We start from the raw sequence: 16,164 nt of genomic DNA on the forward strand, positions 1-16,164 counted from the left end.
CCTTCCACATCTCAATTCATTGCAATTCAACCTCTACCTCCCCATTTCACAAAAACTATGCTTGATCAGTCTTAGGAGAAGAGCTCCAAGTGAAAGAAACCAAAAAAAAGCATACAAAAAAGAAAACTGGGGAAAGCAAAGAATAGGGTTTAATGAGTTAATCAATAACCTCTTAGAGAGACAGACATAAGATCCATAAAGCCAGAACGTAATGTGAAAAAAACAAGAAGCACTCTTGACTATTAAAAATGATGAGCAAATTAAGCATTCAATACAGGGTTAGAAAATTAAGTCATAGAAATTGGCAAGTAGTACAAAAATATATGACAGAAAAGAAGATGCAAAAAATAGAAGGATTTGTGGATGTAAGAATATCTGCAGATCAGTCCAGGAATTCCCACACTGAACCAAAAAAGAGTTCCAGAAAGAAGGAGCAGAGAACACAGAGAGAGGGAAACAATCAGAAATGATACAAGAAATTCCCAAGAAGTGAAAAATACAAGTCCCCAGATTGAATGACCCACTAAGCACCAAGCACAACAAATTTTTCAAAGAAATTTCACACCAAGGTATATATGTTACCATCAAATTCTAAGATATCAAAAATAAAGAAAAACCCTTAAAAAAATTCCCATCAGGGAGAGGAGAAATAGGTGCAAAGGGATAAAAATCAAAATTAAATTAGACCTCTCAACAGAACCAAATGGGTTCAAATGACAAAGGCATAATGTCTTCAAAATTCTGAAAATATCTCTCAACATCAACACCCAGCCAAACTATCAAACAATTGGAGAATAATGGTATGTTGGGGCATGAGAGAAGTCAGAAAATAAATTTTCTGTGTACTTTTAATTTTTTTTTTTTTTTTTTTGAGTTGGAATCTCACTCTGTTGCCCAGGCTGAGTGCAGTGGCACGCTCACGGCCTCGACCTGTGGGCTCAGGCAATCCTTCCACCTCAACCTTCCAAGTAGCTATAACCACAGGTGTGCGCCACCACGCCTAATTTTTTTATTTATTGTAGAGACGAGGTTTTGCCAAGTTACCCAGGTTGGTCTCAAATCCTCTCATCAGGCAATCCTCTCATCTTTGCCTCCCAAATTGCTGAGATTACAGGCGTGAGCCACCATGCCTGGTTCCATGTAATTTTTTTAAAGGAAACTCTAGGAAGATATGCTCTAGACCAAGATAAAAAACTTAAGAAAAAAACACAGAATGCAGAAAACAGTCATTATAACTTCAGAGAGCCTGAACCTGAAGGCTACACAACAAGCCTGGAGAGTATCAGTACTGAATGGAGTAGACATACGGCATACTTCTAGAAGCAATTATCCAGAATAAAAGAAGTTTCAACAGTGAAGATGGAGTGACAGATAATATCATGAATACCTAAGAAGAACTAAGAATATGCATAATAAAATTCCATGCAAGTGACAATACAAAGCAAGTATTAACAAGAAAAACTATAGAAGAAAACGTACTCAATTGGCTCTAAAATAAATAGTATGAATTTCAATTCTGACAATAATGTAAATATTATGATATAAGCAACACTGTTGACATAACCAAATGGGGAGGATGGGGTAAAGGGAAGTGGGATGCAAAAAGAAGTCAATATATAATATCAATTTATTAGTCAAGAAATAGTACAAGCATATGATTTGAAAACATGAAAGCAACTATCAGAAAAAAAAATAAGAGTTATTTGCAGCTGCCTCTGAAGAGTTTTACAAGGACTATGAAGGAATAGAGCAAGGAACTGTTTATTACTACAGGACATTGAGTACTTCAATCTCTTAACCATAGTTCTAAAATCCAAAAAACTACCACCCAAAATAAGCCCTAGTCTTTCTTCACTTATTTAACAAGAAGATCTTACCTTATGATGTAAACTCCTTTGGAGTCAAAACCTGACCTGAACTTATAGCTACTCATAGACTCCAGCTATGCTATTTTGTATAAACACTATACTTTAACGCAAAAATAGTAATGTGTGTGATGGGGTGTTACCCCAAGCCTCATTTCTAAATTCCAAAATATTTATGACCCAAGGGTTTTGAGTAAGAAATTTGGGGCTTTTATTTCATTTTTTCAAAACTATATAACATGTATTACTTTTTTTTTATTTTAAAGATATTTTGAAGAAATTGAGAGAAAGTATAAAGATAATAGCATGTATGAGACCCATGAACACAAATGGATAAATACCTATTCCATATATTTTCCAAAAGTGGCATTATAGCTGAATCACTATTTAAATGATGAAAAAGGAAATTCCCTTGTCACATTAAAAATTTTAAATAGGAGCCGGGCTTGGTGGCTCAGCCTGTAATCCCACGCCTTTGGGAGGCTGAGGTAAATGGATTGCCTGAGCCCGCGGGTTCGAGACCCGCCTGGGCACCGAGACCTCATCTCTACAACAAATCAAAAAATCAGCCGGGCGTGGTAGCGCATGCCTGTAATTCCGGCTACTTGGAAGGCTGAGGCGGAAGGATCGCCGGAGCCCAGCAGGTCGAGGCTGCAACTGCACTCCAGTCTGGGTGACAGAGTGAGACTCTAACTCAAAAAAAAAAAAAAAAAAAAATTTTAAATAGGAGAAAATTTCACTTGATTCCTAATTCATGTCCTGTTACTGTCATATCTAGCCTGCTCTTCTAGAAAGTGTTGTCAATACTTACCTTTGACATTTCTTCAGTTTCCATGCACATTTCAACTGCAATCTGGCTTCAGTACAGTAAGATGAACAATGGTCTCCAAGTTGTTAGGCCTAAAGGACATTTTGCAGCCCTTCTTTATCTGACTTGACATTTTTACTCTCTTTCTAGTCTTAAGATATTCTCTTCTTTAACTTATATAACACAACAATGTTCTAGTTTTCCACCTACCTCTCCTTTACCTTTGCAGACTTATCTCCTGTAACATGACATTAAATGTTAAAATTCCTCAAAGTTCCATTCCTCTTCAATTCTCATTCTGTGCTCCCTTTTCCTGGGTGATCTAATCCATTACTTTGGCTTCAATGACCACCTTTGCAGATGTTATTTTAAAAATATACCGATAAAATCATACTTGACCAAACTTAAAACTTTTACACTTTAAAAGGTATCATTAATAAAACTGAAGATAAGTCAATCATGTATCTGAAAAAAGATTTCTATCCAGAATACATAAAAAGCTTCTAAAACTCAGTAAAACAAACAACTCAATTTTATTTAGTCTTCTCTTTTCATTTTTTTTATCTTAAAGATGTGGGGTACATTTCAGGGTTAGGTATACAAATGTTCACTACGCAGGTGTCCTTGTTGATGAAGTGTGCGCCCCCTTCCCCCCCACCAGCAGATTCCCACTACTGCCAATCTTCCCACCCTGCAGTTTCCCACTACTGCCAATCCTTTTCTTATAGTATTATGATAATTGTTCAAGGTCCGCTTATGAGTGAGAACATGTGATAATCAGTTATTTCTGTGACAGATCACTCAGTATCTCTAAGTCCACCCAGGTTGCTGTGAAGTTCATGGTTTGGTCCTTCTTTATGGCTGCATAATATTCCATCACGTATACTGTACATTTTTTTTATCCAGTCCTCTTTTGATGGGCAGCATGGTTGGTTCCATGTTGCTATTGTGAACAATGCTGAGATAAACATGTGTGTAGGTATCTTCATAGAGTGATTTGAGTTCTTCCGGGTATATTCCCAGTAGGGCAATTGGAGGTTTGTATGGAAGGTCGATTTTTAGATCTTTTAGGAATCGCCACACTGTTTTCCACAGAGGCTGTACTAGTTTACACTCCCACTAGCAGTGTAGAAGTGTTCCCTTTTTGCTGCATTCTCTCCAACATCTGTTGTTTTTTGAGTTATTGATGATGGCCATCCTGACTGGAGTTAGGTGGTATCTCAGGATAGTTTTAATTTGCATTTCTTTGATGACTAGCATTTTTTCATGTATCTGTTGGCTGCTCGTATGTCTTCTTTCGAGAAGTATCTATTCACATATTTTGCCCACTTTGTAATGGGGCTGTTTGTCTTTTTTTTTCGGCCCATAAACAACTCAATTGAGTAAACCATTTTAATAGACATTTCACCAAAGAAGATATATGATAAACTCATGAAAAGATGCTACAAATTAAAACCACCATGAAATTCCATTATAACCCCAGTATAATGGCTACAATAAAAAAGACAGTACAGTTTAATATAGAAAAATTGGAGCTCTCCTGTATTGCTAGTGAGAATGTAAAGTGGTACAGACACTTTGGAAAACAGTCTGGCAGTTTCTTTAAAAGTTAAACATAAACGTTATATAACCCAGGAATTTCAGTCCTTGGAATCGATCCAAGAAAAATGAAAACATATGCCCATGCAAAGACACATACATCAATGTTCATAGCATCATTATTCATAACAGCCCCAAGCTGGAAATATTCCAAATGTTTATCAGCTGATGAGCAGATAATATTGCTTCTCTATACAATGAAATACTATTCAGCAATTAAAAAGGAGAAACCAATCATGCACACTACAACATGAATGAATCTCAAAAATTATGAAAATTGAAATAAGTCAGACACAAAAAACTACACACTGTGCAATTCTGCTTTTGTGAAGTGTCTTGAAAAGGCAAATTCAAAGAGACAGCAGGTAGATCAGTAGTTGCCTAGTGCTGGGCGTAGACACTGGCATTACATGTAAATGAGGAAACTTTGAGAAACAAAGGAAATGTCTCAAGCTGGATTATGATGATGGCTGCACAACTCCAAATTTACTAACCTCACTTACACTTATAACAGGTGAACTTTATGGTATCATGCTCATTTAACACTTTCAACACAGCCCTATATGTTTATCCAACCTCACTTTGTACCACTCTCTACCTCCACAGTTTGCAACAGTGGCATTCTTTCAGTATACACAGACTTCCCAACTCCTTTTCACCACAGACCTTTATTTATGCTGTTTTCCACCTGCAATGTTCTTCCTTCCCCTCATGATCTAATTAACTCTTACTCTACCCTCTGGCTGTCCTCAAAGAGGAAATTAAACATTTACAAATCTTTATAGCACCAATGAAGAATCTCTACTTCATTAACAATTATTATAGTAGAAATTTTACATTTACTGAATTATTTAATCAATGACTTTCTCCTCTACTGAACTGTAAGCTCCCCAAAGACAGAGATCTTATCTCATTTTGCTCATCTTTGTATTTCTCTTTCTGTAGCCCAATGCCTATCACATAAGATCTATTCAATAAATGCTTGTTGAATCAATCTCCCTGAGACAGCAGCCAAAATGGCTGAAAATTTAATTTGTAACTATTAACCAACACTGTTCACTGTCTAAAATGCTGATTAAATACCCTATTGAAAATTTAAAAATTAAAAAAAATATAAATACTCAATGCTTTTTAGCCTGGCACAATTCATCTCAATTGTGAAGAAACAATTGTTCTCTAAATATCAGTTGCAGACTGACCACATCAGATTTAGTTCAAAATTGCAATGGAATTCAAATATGTATAGTGAAATGTGATTTAAGTATCTTTAGGAATAATTCTAAAAGTATAAGTTGTTAAGGATAAAAGCTCCTTTAAGACAGAAGAAAACAAGTTTCCTCAGTTTCAGAAGACAAATTTCAACCTTTGAGCCAAAAATGTAATGCTGGATAGATAGCATGTTATTGAAGCAATATTTACTCAAACAGGGGTCCCAAACATGCCATTGAACTAGTATCACCTCAAGGCCTTATTCCTTTCATTCAGCCAAGGAAGAAGGCTCCCCCACTCCCCTACATCACATCTGGGCCACTCCTACTAGACCACTGGGTAGCAACAGACAAGCCTTAAGGTATAAAGATTACCCTGCTCCTACCCTTTACTAAAATGAAGATTAAAATTAAACTTCAGAGCTTTGAGAAATTTCATGGAAGATGAGAGAGGAATACCACAAGTTCTTCATATGTCACCCACGAAAAACCAAGTCTGAGACAAAGCTTTGTTATTTGGGCTTGGTCTGTTATCACTGCTAACTTCAAGAACAATAAGTTAATTTTAAAATATAAAAATGAACTCTGAACAGACCAATAACAATCCAGGAAATCAACTCAGTCATAAGAAATCTCTCCACCAAAGCCCCAGACCAGATGGCTTCCCAGCTGAATTCTACAAGGCATAAAAGGAAGAGCTGATACCAATCAGTATGATGTTGAAATTTGAGAAAGATGGAATGCTCCCCAACTTATTTTATGAAGCCAACATCATACTGATACCAAACCTGGCAAAGACCCAACAAGGAAAGAGAATTACAGGCCAATCTCTTTGATGAACATAGAGGAAAAAATTCTAAAGATTCTAGCAAATCAGATCCAATGACACATCTCAAGGATCATCACCATGACCAGGTGGGCTTCATTCCTGGGATGCAGGGCTCATTCAATATTTGCAAGACCATAAATGTAATTCAGCTCATCAATAGATATATAACCAAGAACCACGTGATTTTATCATTAGACACAGAAAAAGCATTTGATAAAATCGAGCATCCCTTGTTGAAAAAACCACTAAGCACCAAGAATAGTAGGAACATTTCTCAAAATAGTAAGAGCCATGTATGATAAACCCACTGCCAACATTTTGCTCAGTGGGCAGAAGTTGGAAGCATTCACCCTAAGAACGAAAAAGACAAGAATGCTCACTTTCATCCCACCTGTTCAACATAGTGCTGGAATCCTAGACAAAGCAATCAGGTAAGAGAAGGAAATCAGGAGTATCCAAATAGGAAGAGAGGAAGTTAAGTCATTCTTCTTTGTGGACAATGATTCTATATCTTGAAAACCCTAGAGAGTCTGTCAAAAGCCTCCTTCTACTGATAATCAACTTTGGTAAATTATCAGGGTAAAAAAAAAATTCAACCTGCAAAAGACAATTGCATTTCTATATACTAGCAACAAGTAGACCCGGTGCCACATAAAAAGCATAATCCCATTCACAATAGCCATACACACACACAAAAATGAAATACCTTGGCAACCACCTGACCAGAGAAGTGAAAGATCTTTACAATGAGAACGACAAAACGTCGCTCAAAGAAATCACGGATGACACAAGCAAATGAAAAAACATTCCATGATCATGGATTGGAAGAATCAGTATTGTCAAGATGTCCACCCTGCCCAAAGCAATCTATAAATTCAATGCTATAACTCATCAAATTACCAACATCATTTTTCTCCAACCTGGAAATGACAATACAGAAATTGATAAGGAAACAAAAAAGAGCACAAATAGCCAAAACAATCCTCAGCAAAAGGAATAAGCAGGAGGCATCACACTTCTGGACTTAAACTTTACTACAAGACAATAGTAACCAAAATAGCCTGGCATTGGTACAAAAATAGGCACACAGACCAATGGAACAGGACAGAGATTCTGGAAGCAAAAACTTGGTCTCTCAACCAACTCATCTTCGAAAAAGCCACCAATAACAGCCACCAGGGAAAGGAGACTATACTTAGCAAATGATGCTGAGAAAATTGTCTGACCACATGAAGAAAAATGAAACTGGATGCCTACCTATCACCATATACAAAAATCAACTCTAAATGGATCAAAGACCTAAACATAAAACCTCAAACCATAAGAATGCTAGAAAAAACCACCCTTATGCACATAAGAGTAGGCAACAAATTCTTGACCAAATCCCAAAAGTGAATGCCATAAAAGCTAAGACAGACAAATGGAACCTCATCAAACTGAAAAGTTTTTGCATGGCAAAAAAAAAAAAAATCAAGAGAATGGGGAGACAATCCACAGAATGGGAAAAAATATTTGCAAACTATGTATTTGACAAAGGCTTAACAGCTAGAATCTACAAGGAACTCAAAGGAAGTAAAGGAAAAAAACTAACAGCCCCATTAAAAAGTGGGCAAAGGACATGAATACACACTTTTCAAAAGAAGACATACAAGCATGCAACAGATACATGAAAAAGTGCTCAGTCTCACAATGAGATACCACCTAATTCCTAAGGATGGCCATCATTAAAAAATCAAAAAACAACAGATGGCTGGCACCAATGTGGAGAAAAGGGAACACTTTTACACTGTTGGTGAGAGTGCAAGCTAGTTCAACCTCTATGGAAAGTAGTATGGTGATTCCTAAAAGAACTAAAAATTTATCTTCCATATGATCCTGCAATGCCTCTCCTGGGAATATACCTGGAGGAACATAAATTGTTATACCAAAAAGATACCTGTACATGCATGTTTACTGAAGCAGTATTCACAATAGCAAAAACATGGAACCAAACCTATTGCCCATCAAAAGTGGACTAGATAAAGAAAATGTGGTACATATACATGATGGAGTATTACACAGCCAATAAAGAACAAAATCATGGACTTCACAAAAAATTGGATAAAGTTGGAGACCACTGTACTTAGTGATCTATCACAGAAGCAAGAAAACTGAATACTGCATGTTCTCACTCACCTGAACATTAATCACATTAGCACAAGAGAGGAACTGTGGGCACTGACAAGGGAAAGACAGCACATAACAACACAAATGGTACCTAGTTCTATAGCAGGGAGAGTGAGGGCCGGTTGGAGGCCCAAACACCACCTGCATGTGTAGTTAATCCTTGTGTCCCACATCTCCATAATAAAATAAAATTTAGTAATAAAAAAGAAATAAATAAATCAAAAATCCAAACAAGTTAAAAACTTTAAATGCAAGAAGAATAAAGCAGTAACTACTAGAAAATATATATGTAATTACCAAAAATGAAGAAGTCATAAAAAATACAAGCATATCCCACAGATAAGTTTACTCAAAAACAAATAAAAGACTAAAGTTTGTTGGTTTTTAAATCTCCTAAAATAAGTCAGAGCATTGCTGTGTGTGGTGGCTCACACCTATAGTCCCAGCCACTCAGGAGGCTAGGGTAGGATTCACTTGAAGCCAGGAATTCAAGACGAGCCTGGGAAACAAAGTGAGTCAGTCATCTTAAAAAAAAAAAAAATCAGAGTATTAAGGAAACAAAGAGTAAAATACATATAAGATAAATAACAAATAAGTAATGCTGATGATAAGTAGAAAATAAAAATGAAAACACAGACGCTTTAAACAGATGATAAAGTATCTGAACAAACTGAAAAGTATAGAAATACCACCTGTGCTGGAGGAAAAATGCAAGAGAAGGAGGTGCTTACAAACCAAAAGTACTTTACATGAATACCTTATTTAAACCTTACAGCAGTGACGGGAGGTAAAGAAATTTTTATCTCATTTCATGTATGGCTTGGAAAAGTTAATCAACTTGTCCAAGGTTTCATAGCCAGGTTTCAAGGAATTTTAGCAGCTGGCATTTGCCTGATCTTATAGATGTTAACAAAAAGTTTTCAAACAACTATACCATTATTGCCCCTGCCTAACCTGGGATTTCCAAGGTGCCAATTTCAGAGATGTTAAGATGTAAACAAAAACATAACTTATACTAAATAAGATGGTATGAGGCAACTTACAAGGCAAACCTAAACTATGTAGGCTTTTTTTTTTTTATTTCACTGTGGCACTGCTATGAGAAGGACAAAGACAAAATCTGACAGATTGCTGACTCTGTTGTAGTAAAGAAGAGCTATTATAATTACATGGATAAAGAAAACATGGAATTCACACCTGAAGTGGTAAATGGTGGCATGCACTTTGCCGCATTTTGTCTACATGGAAGGATACTTATCCAAAGTGATGATTATATCTGTCAAAAATTTGACAAAGATATTTAGATATTTCAAAAGTGAACATTTTAAGGCACTAAGATGTGCCTCAAATAGCTGTATTAAATTTATTTAACTGATACTTAACTGTAAATTTTGAGTTCACTTGCAAATTTAATCACAAGTCATTGAAAAGAAATATTGCCATTTAAAAATTATAACCTCTTTCCATATGTTATTTCATCTTTAAACTACTCCAGTAGACTGGGGAAGCTAACCATTCAACATACAACCTCAAATCCTCTACCAAGAAGAGGGGCAGAGTGAGGATTCCAGGTATGCCAACAATGATGCCTAGTAGGAAGAGTTACATAAAAACTGGACCCCTAAGGAAAACCATGGAGCCTAATGCTAGAAGTCCTGTTCAAATGTAAGTGCACAACCACCCACTGTGTACCATGCCCACTACCAGGGGAAGAGAAGGCTTGCTAGAAGCCCAAACCTCATGGCATGCCATTTACTTATGCAGCGAATCCTCACATGTACCCCACAACTCTTTAAAAAAATAGAAATTAAAAAAAATTTTTTTAAACAAATGCAAGTGCTTGCCCAGGAGAGAACAGCTGGGCTACAGATTGAAGGCCAATGTGTACAATGTGGAATCCCCAGAGGCAAGTAATAGAGAGGGGCCACAGCTGAGCATGAGTTAAATAATACTACAGGGTAGGAAGGACCCACTTCAAGGTAGTACATGTCATCATGACTCCTTCAATGACTCAGGAAGATCTCTGTAGACCCACACCAGCAGGTGTGTGTATTGGAGATGGGTAGTGGGAAGAAACACAGAGAGGACACCAAAATTTCTGTCAACTGTTCCTGGTTTGAGTTCATCTTTTTTGTTTTTTTCAAAGATGGACTGGTTCTCACTACGTTGCCCAGGCTGGACTTGAACACCTAGGCTCAAATGATCCTCTGGCCTCAGCCTCCCAAGTAGCTCCCAAGAACCATGCTTGACTTCTAAATTGTTCTGAGTAAAGCAGATTACCTTCCAAAAGGGGGTGTGGAGGGGAGTTCATCCAATCAGTTGAAAGCCTTAATGAAGACTGACTGGTCTCCCCCAGAAGAGGGAATTCTGACAGCGGACTGCCTTTGATCTCAAACTCCAAAATCAACCCTTTTCTGGGCCTCCAGTCTGCCCACCCACCCTACAAATTTCGAAATAATTGGCCTCTGCCATTGCGTGAGCTAATTCCTTAATATAAACCTCAGTATCTCTCCAAGTCTGTGTGTGTGATATATATGTATATATATGTATATACATACATATGTGTGGGTGTATATATGTGTACACACACAATCCCCCTTTTGGTTTGGTTTCTTAGGAGAATCCTGATTAAAAAAATACCAAAGTTTTAGATCATTCCCTGCCAGATATGAAGCTCGGCCAGCTTAAAAGGCTGAATGTTCCCTGACTGCTACATATTTCTTTAGCATTCCCTACAGTGTTCTGTACCATCACCTTTCTTTGGAATTCCTTACTGTGTTCTACACAAAGCAGGGATAAAATATTCCTAGAACTTTTATTTGCGCTTTCTTATGACTGAACCTTGTATCCTTCCACTGCACCATGTCTATGATATGCATAGGTAATAAAACTGAGAAGTTAATCCAGTCCTCTTTTGATTAAAAAAATGTGATACATATACACGATGGAATACTACGCAGCCATAAAAAAGAACAAAATCATGAATTTCACAGCAACCTGGATGGAACTAGAGTCTATAATACTGAGTGACCTCTCACAGAAACAAAGATCCGAGTATCACATGTTCTCACTCATATAATGGACCTTGAACATCCAATGCAATACTATAAGAAAATGACTGACAGTAATGGGAAACTATGGCAGGGAGGGAGATGGGATTAACAGTAGCAAATATCTGTCTGGGAACGGGGAAACACCTCATATCAACAGGGTGCCTGAATGAAACGTAACTGTATACCTAATCCTTAACTGTACCCCACAACATCATAATAAAAAATCAATTAATTAATTTAAAAAAACTGAGAAGTTGAAGGAATGGAGGCCAAGCACAGCTCCCATTTTCTCATGGATAAGTCCCAAAGGTTAATGTTTACTAAGAATTGGTAATTTCGTTATTAACTTACATACAAGTGGTAGAATGTAAATACTTAGGTTTACTATTTGCTGTATGATCCTGGAATCCATTCTTTTTTACTTTCTCCATCTAAAAAACATCTTCTGGTTAAAATAACTATAATTAGAGCAAAAAATGTTCATGTTAATCATCAAAATAATAACCCAACACCCAATTTAAAGAAATATAAATGTAAATCAGGAAACAGTCATTTATTTTTAAAGTCAGTCATCACTTCTCAGAGATTTTTACTTCATCTTAAATCTTTCTCTTTGAGAAAATAAAAAATATTTAAAACATTATCCTAATCAAACAAATGGACAAGCACTTTATTTTTAAAGAATCACAAGGTATATATGAGGATTTCTTATGCAAGTATATTGCATGAAGGCAAGGTTTGGGCTTTTTTTTTTTTTTTTTTTTTGAGTTGGAGTCTCACTCCATCACCCAGGCTCGAGTGCAGTGGCACACTCATGGTCACCCCAGCGTCGACCTGCTGGGCTCAGGCGATTCTTCCACCTCAGTCTTCCAAGTAACAAGAACTACAGGTGCGTGCTACCATGCCTGATTAATTTTTTTATTTATTGTAGAGATGAGGTCGCACCAAATTGCCCAGGCTGCTCAGGCAATCCCCTGACCTTGGCTTCCCGAACTGCTGGGATTACAGGCTTGAGTCACCACTCCTGGCCGGTTTGGGCTTCTGACACGCCCTCTTCCTACCCACAAGCTGTGAGCATGGTACCTGCTGAGGGGTTTTGTATCCCTTATACCCCCTTCCCTCCCTCCCTCCTCTAGCAGTGCCCAGCATCTGCTGTTCCTATCTTTGTAACTGTGTGTGCCCAATATTTAGTGCCCACTTATGACTGAGAACATGCTGTATTCAATTTTTTTGCTTCTGTGATAATTCACTTAAAATGTTGGTCTCCAGCTGCAAGGGACATGATTTTGTTCTTCTTTATGGTTGCATAGTATTCCACAGTATATACGTACCACCTATTTAATATCCAGTCCACTGTCAATGGGTATCTGGGTTTGTTCTACGTTTTTGCTATTGTGAATAGCACTATAATAAACACATGAGTGCAAGTGTCTTTGTGGTATAACAATTTATGTTCCTTTGGGTATATTTCCAGAAGTGATATTGTTGAGTCTATTTTTAGTTCTTTGAGAAATATCCAGACTGCTTTCCACAGAGGTTATATCCAGTTTACATTCCCAACAACAGTGCACAAGCGTTCCCTTTTCTCCACAGCCTCACCAACACCTGTTGTTTTTTGACTATTTAATAACAGCCATCCTTACTAGTATGAGAGGTATCTCACTGTAGTTTTGATTTACACTTTAATCATTAGTGGTGCTAATCATTTTCCATACATTTGTTGGCTGCTTATATGTCTTCCTTTGAGAAGTATCTGTTTATATCCTTTGCCCAGTTTTTAATGGTTTTTTAGTTTTTTTATTTCCTGTCAATTCGTTTTAATTCCTTATAGATTGTGGCTGTTAGGTAGGCCTTTATTGGATGCATAGTTTGCAAGTATTTTTCCCTTTCTGTGGGTTGTTTCTTTACTCTCTCTATGGTTTCTTTTACCGAAGCACGTGCTTTCATAGTCTGACCCAAATAGTGAATTGCCTCATCAATCATCTTCCGAGCATCTTATAAGTGTCAGGCCCCTACTAGGAATTAGAAGATTTTAGAAGAGAACTGATGCTATCCATTCCCTCCCTAAAATATATCAGCCAATGCCCACAGCATAAAGAATGCTCACAATTATTAAAGCTACTCTCTAACAATGTGCACATTTCTGCTCCCTCCAATATAAGTTGTATGCATTACCAAAAAGCTATTATCTCCAAACCTGTTGATGTTAATTGTACTCATTACTGCAACTGTATAATTTAATTTAGTAGTATGTAAACTGATCACAAATGAGCAAAAATGGGGCTAAAAATAAGAAGTCACTATATCTATAAAATTAACTTGAGCCGGGCTTGGTGGCTCAGCCTGTAATCCTGCGCCTTTGGGAGACTGAGGTGAGTGGACTGCCTGAGCCCACGGGTTCGAGACCCGCCTGGGCAGCGAGTCCTCATCTCGACAATAAATCAAAAAATCAGCCGGGCGTGGCAGCGCATGCCTGTAATTCTGGCTACTCGGAAAGCTGAGGCGGAAGGATCGCCAGAGCCCAGCAGGTCGAGGCTGTGGTGGCTGGGAGCGCCGGGAGCGGCCACTGCACTCCAGTCTGGGCGACAGAGTGAGACTCCAACTCAAAATAAATAAATAAATAAAATTAACTTGAATACTTTGAAAAATGTCCATACAGGCATATTACTTTTCTTAAAATTTTTTGACAAATTAGTTATAAGAGAGAAAACAAGAAAAAAAAATTCTAAAATACTAGAATTATGTGCTCAGATTGCTTCAAATGTTTCTAAAGTCTCAACCTACTTTATAGAAAGTGAAACTAAGCCGGGCTCAGTGGCTCAGCCTGTAATCCCGCGCCTTTGGGAGGCTGAGGTGAATGGATTGCCTGAACCCGCGGGTTCAAGATCTGCCTGGGCAACTTGGTGAGACCTCATCTCTACAAAAAAAAAAAAAATTAGCCAGGTGCAGTAGCACACGCCTGCAGTTCCAGCTACTTGGAAGGCTGAAGCAGAAGGATTGCTGGAGCCCAGCAGGTTGAGGCTGCGGTTGCCAGGAGTGGCCACTGCACTCCAGTCTGGGCGACAGAGTGAGACACCAACTCAAAAAAAAAAAAAAAAAAAAGCAAGAAGAAAAATTATACATAGTGTGCTCCCATTCACCTAACATAGAACTGGAAGTTAGAAACTGTATGTATGTGTACATTCATTCATTTAACCTGACTTCCCTGTATAAACTGCATCTCCAGGTAACCAAATAGTTTGCAAAAAGAAATCTCTCTATAGAAGTATTCCAGCTAATAAATGAAGAAGAAATTATAAAATCAGAATACAACTTTTTGCAATCCCATGATTAAATAATGGACCTATGCAAAGTCTAAGTGGCTACTACTACTACAAAGGAAAAAAATCAGATATTATAAGCTGTTGGAAACACACACACTATGTCCTATGAATAAAATATTCTTGCAAGAAAAATGAACCTAAATCAGATCAAACCTTTAAAACTAACATCCAGTTTCAGGAAATACAGGGAAAGGAAACATGTCAAATGAAACCACTGAGATACTTTCAGCAAAATTCATAGTACAAGCAACTATAGAGACAAATGGCATCATTTCTTCAGTAAATACATTTTAATTTAAAAACAAAGAAAAATAAAAAGGGAATTTACGGGATGAAGGATATTAAAGAAAACATACAAACTTAACATACTGTATACACCTTGTTTAGATTCTTGATTCAAATCAACTGCAAAAAAAAGTGTGAAATAACTTTGAGATGATAGTAGTATTATGATTAGTTCTAAGAAAACAGCCCTTATCTTTCAGTAAAAGTACTGCAATACAAATAAAATGAAATGATAACAAGAATGTACTCCAAAAATGCAGTGGGAGAGTGATATAAGAAAACAAGAGGCTGAGTAGATGCTGGCTAGTGCCAAGCACACAACAGTTCATTATCCTCCTCCTTTACTTTTGTGTATGCTTGAAATTCTCAATAACAAAGTTGTGAAAGTTTGATGAGTGACTGTATATCTGTATGCTTTAAGTCAACAACAAAATGTTCATGGTATACAAAATTTTTTAGGATTTCCTATTTACAGTAAAAGAGCTTCTACAGTTCTTTCAGCAAAAGTGGCAATACTTGTACACCTTCATTAACTTCTCTGTCCTCTGAGGTATATGCCCCTTGTCTTCTGTAAATTATAAGCTAAAAGCACAGAGCCTCCCTAATTGGAGGTGCTTGATAAATGTTAAATAAATGAATTCTGTTTGCTATACTTCTCCTCTGCTTTGCTAAATTCTCCAAAGTTCTAATCTATTGATCTAATTTGTAGTAAAGGATGAGTAAATAGAACCAAGTATTAAAAAGGCAAAAAATCCAGGCCAGGCACAGTAGCTCACACCTGTAATCCCAGCACTCTGGGATACCACAGCAGGAGAATCGTTTAAGTCCAGGAGTTTCAGATCAACATGGACAGCATAATGGGACCTTTTCTCTACCAAAAAAAAATTGTTTTAATTAGCTAGGAATGGTGGCACATACTTGTAGTCCCAGCTACTTGGGAGGCTGAAGTGGGAGGATCACTTAAGCCCAAAAGGTCAAGGCTTCAGCAAGCCCGGATCATTGTCACTGCACTCCAACCTGGGTGACAG

This window comes from Carlito syrichta, unplaced genomic scaffold, assembly GCF_000164805.1.
Source record: "Carlito syrichta isolate Samal-C Ts95f unplaced genomic scaffold, Tarsius_syrichta-2.0.1 Scaffold290103, whole genome shotgun sequence".
Lineage (NCBI taxonomy): Eukaryota > Metazoa > Chordata > Mammalia > Primates > Tarsiidae > Carlito > Carlito syrichta.